The sequence below is a fragment of the Cynara cardunculus genome (assembly GCF_001531365.2).
Source record: "Cynara cardunculus var. scolymus isolate 2C chromosome LG 5, CcrdV1, whole genome shotgun sequence".
Lineage (NCBI taxonomy): Eukaryota > Viridiplantae > Streptophyta > Magnoliopsida > Asterales > Asteraceae > Cynara > Cynara cardunculus.
Genome location: NC_037532.1, coordinates 7,738,354 through 7,742,965, shown reverse-complemented (window position 1 = coordinate 7,742,965; position 4,612 = coordinate 7,738,354). Strand labels below are relative to the sequence as shown.

The 4,612-nt window shown below is 33.4% G+C and overlaps 1 long non-coding RNA gene across 1 annotated transcript; it reads left to right on the top strand.

The window, feature by feature from the left end:
• The first annotated feature begins 970 nt into the window (after positions 1-970).
• Positions 971-1,531, top strand: LOC112513773. Its single transcript, XR_003069301.1, has 2 exons — positions 971-1,116; positions 1,209-1,531. It is a non-coding gene; the product is annotated as an uncharacterized LOC112513773 (long non-coding RNA).
• The last annotated feature ends 3,081 nt before the right edge of the window (positions 1,532-4,612 follow it).

Genomic DNA, 4,612 nt, shown 5'->3' with positions numbered 1-4,612 from the left:
TGTTGGGTGTTTCGTTGTGGTTTAGGGTGGTTTTCTTCTTTTGTCTTGTGTCTCGCAAGTAGTGATGGCTAAATCAGCCTAGCCTGGCCCGGCTCGGGACTGGCAAAGGACCGCCTGGTCCGGGATCGGTTATGGGACCAGTTGGGGTTTTTGATAGTTTCGTGGGACCGGAACCGGCTATGGACCGGCCCCGTCCGAAAATTCAAATAATTTTATAAATAAATGTATTTTCAAATAATTTTATAATGTATTTTTATAAGACAATGTAATTTTAATTATATTAAAACGCAATTTTAAAGTGTATTTGAGTGACCAAATTGTAAATTTTATAATGTATTAAAAATATATATCATTAATTTTTTTTTAAAAAAATCTTATTTTTTAATGCCGAGACCGGGACCGGCGTCCCATAACTGGTTATGAAGAACCTTGACCGGTCCTACCATTTTCGACCGGGACCGGTTATGACTGGTTATGAGAAAGCTTGGACCGATTAGGATCGGTTCGGGACCGGTTTTTGGCCATCACTAATCGCAAGGCTTTGTTATTTTCGTTGTTTCTTTAATTTATTCTTGTTTGCCGTTCAAAAAATATATTTATATATTATAAAGAAAAGTTTGAAACCAAAAAACCGATTAGGGTTAATCGAATATGTGACTAATTATACCGGCTATAATCGTAAATAGTATAACCAATTATATTATTCAGAGACTGTTACTTTTAGGGGCCTGACGAGTTAACAGGTTCACCCATCTCTAGCCTCACAAATTTCGGTAGCTCATCAATGTTTTAGATATTTATAAGGCAGTCCATGCCGATCTTCCGCTCTTATTTATCTGATTGTTCGTTATTAATTCCTCAATACGTTTGATATACTCTCGATGATACTGGTTCGATAAGATAACTACTAAAATCATTTTCCTCCTATCTTCTCTTAAATGTTTCCTCTCCCTTGATTTATATAAGGTAACCATACGTCCTCACGTCTCTCTCTCCCTCTTGTTCGTTTCTCCTTCTAAAAGTTCGAACTCTCAAACCCCTCCTCAGAACCTCTCTAGTTTTATTTGCATCTCATCGACGTACCTGAATTTGCTCCTCCTTGCGTTCGTGCTATAGGTTTTTTTTTCTTTACACCATGCCTCGTCGTCTCCATGTTAGGGTTTTCTTCCTTTAATTGTTCTTTACATATTCTTTGTGATTCTCGATAGGTGCTCAATAATGTGCGATGCGTGCTCGATACAATCTCAATAGTCATAAAGATGATGACGACGTGGATCAAGATGAGTTCTAATCTTGTTATTGTTGGAAGATCGTGTTATAAAAGGAGACGTTATAAAGCCAAAGGGAAGTTCCAAGAGACATTACATTATCTCCAGGAAGTTCTTATAAAGATCTTAAGAAAGATATTGCTTTATTTTTTGATCGTCATTCGGTAAGATGCGTATGATAGTGCGAATCAGGTGAAAAGATGTTCAATCCCAAGGAACATGACAACTACGATGCAAAAATGACTACATGTTCGATACGTTTCATTTCGATTTGCTTTCAAGATATTTGGTTTCTTTAATCAATTTGGTCATCCTTTCTTTGGGCTTCATTTTCTTGAATTGAACACGTGCTATTGAAAGCCATGATGAGCCAGTTAATTGAAGAAAATGAACCTCATGAAAGTGAAAATAATCTATTAAATAGGTAATCATTTTTGCATTCCAGAAATGTTTCTGAGGATTATAACGCAGTTTTACGCGAACCGCTCTATCATATGCATTCTTTTAGGAAGATCTTTCAACAAAAATACAATCTTTTCATCTGATTTGTTACAACTTTCTTGTACATTTTCAATTTGTTCTCGATTAATAACAGTGGATGTCGTAGGGGTATTCTTTTGGGTCAAAGACTGTAAGAAAAAAGAAATAGGGTTTGTTTTCTCTATTGGCAAAATTCTGGGTGGCCTTGAGAAGGCAACCGTAGATGTGTTTTCTGGGAATACCTTTGTTCCACTGAAGGAGGGCTATCTCGGTTCTTTCATCTAATTGCTTCTCAAGAGGGTATCTATGTTCTCAACTAATCTATCACTAGGTTTATATTGGTACTCTAGTTCTTGACTAATGTTAATGAAATTTTAGGGAACTTTTCACATTTATCTTGAAGAACACAACAACTGGGCATATGTTAATCAAGTAGCTATGAACAGTTATTGAAAACATCAATCTGACGAAACATTGAATTTTAAAGTACATTGAATGACTATCGGGCTATTATCTAATGCATCGAGGTAATATATATATTGAAATCTAATGTACATCGAGCGACTATTGAACACATCGGGATTGTACAGATGCATGAACAAAGATCTATTAGAAAAACTCAGATTTCACAAAGATCTTAATACTCCCTTGGAGACATACTTATTGAAAGTAGTGCAATATAAAGAGTTATTGACGATGAGCCTAGTGACTTACCATTACCATTGAAATTAAAAGTACAACGAGATGGTATATATTTCTTGAATTTAAAGTTATTTGGACAATTTGAATTCATCGAACATATCAAGTACATAGTTCTTGAAATTTGAAGTATATCATGTAGACATCGAACCGGTATTATACACATTGAGTGAGTACGAATACATATTTCTTATAATTTAACTATTCGTATGTGAATGGGTAACCATGGAAAAAGAATCTATCAGAAGATGTGTATGTGCCCATGTTTGCTTACCTGCCTTTTTACCAATTATTCACATAAGAAGATGCATATGTGAACCCACGTTTCTTTTTATCGATGATTTACATATGAATCTTTTATTCATATGTTATTACCATTTTTGTATTTCTTATATGAACATTCCCCCGTGTGTTTGTGTATAAATATTATATATAAGGAAGAGCGTCAAACGATAACACATTCATTTTATGAAAATGCGAAAACACTATTTTACTATATATAGATAATCACATGTGATATTAAATAAGAAACACGAACGACCTTTGACACGACCTAGGTCCCTTCATGTGTATTATCACATGTGATAGGGTTCTCGCATTTTTGTAACATGAAGGTATTTCTCTTTCGAACCTCTGGAGATATATATATATATATATATATATATATAGAGAGAGAGAGAGAGAGAGAGGGATGTTATTCTACACCCTTTGTCATTCCTACACCTTATACAACCCTCATCTCAACCATTCAATTTTTAATCAATTAATTGTTTCCTAATATAAAGTATTAATCATAATAAATGAACTCCAATCATTTCTATAAATATCTCAATTAATTGGGTTGCAAAGGTTGTACAAATGCACAAGGTTGTAAAAGAAATATACCCTATATATATATATATATATATATATATATATATATATATATACTTTAAAGTATATCTAGTAGATATCAAATGAGTACAATTGCATGAAAAAAAAGGGTTGGACCTCATCATTTTGAATGGTTTCAAGTGAACTTTGTTCCTATAGTTTGAAGAAGGAAATAGACAAGTAAACGAAGCAACTAGTACTCTTAAGGTCGTTTATCAAATACTTACTGGGTAAACCCTTTTGGGAGTCACTTAAAATCTTATTTGCTAAGCGAGGGAAAAGATTCTTACCTAGTAAACACTCACTGCTCAATTTTTTTCTACCACCAATCTATTTTAATGGCAAAAAATGTTACATGATAAGGCAAGTATGGTGGTGACTCTTGTCGATAAATGTTTACCTGATAAACATTTGATAAACAACCTCTGATGCAGTTGTTACTACACAACGATGTTCATGAATTTCTCATTCGAAGAAGAATATCAGGAATAAAATTCAGTGATTTTCTTTCATACCGTTTGTAGGGGTATGAATAGATTATAGCTAAAGATATTTCTAGAATTTTTCTTTCGTCAATTTTAGTCCAAAAAGTGATGCAAATGTTGATCACACTACTTAAAAATGGGGTTTTTCCGACGGCAAAATCCGTCGGAAATCCGTCGGAAAAACAAATTTCCGACGGAATTCCGACGGATTTAGCCGTCGGAAAAACCCCCGCCGCTAAATGCCTTTTCCGACGGAATTTCCGACGGATTTGTATTTTCCGACGGATATGTCCGTCGGAAATCCGTCAGAATTTTTTTTCATATATTAGTACTTGTCCGGGTTAATTAGAAGTAATCTAAAACGGGATTTAGATTTTCCGACGGAAATTCCGTCGGTAACTATATTTAAATTTTTTCTAGCTTATAATATGAAAATATTTTTATTTTTATTTTTATTTTTTTCCGACGGATTTCCGACGGAAATTCCGTCGGTAATTATATTTTAATTTTTACTAATTTATAATATGAAAATATTTTTATTTTTAATTGACGGAAAATATTTACCAACGGATTTTTCCGTCAGAAAATCCGTCGGAAATTTTTTAAATAAAACTTATATCTACTTATTTACCGACGGATTTTCCGCCAAAAATCCGTCGGAAATTTAGCTGGTACAGGAAAAAAAACAAAAAAACCAAAATATAAAATCCTAAAATATAAATATCATGTAATTAAATACAAATATACAATACACAAATATGTCATAAATACCTAATATGATTATCCGGACGAAATAATATACATATA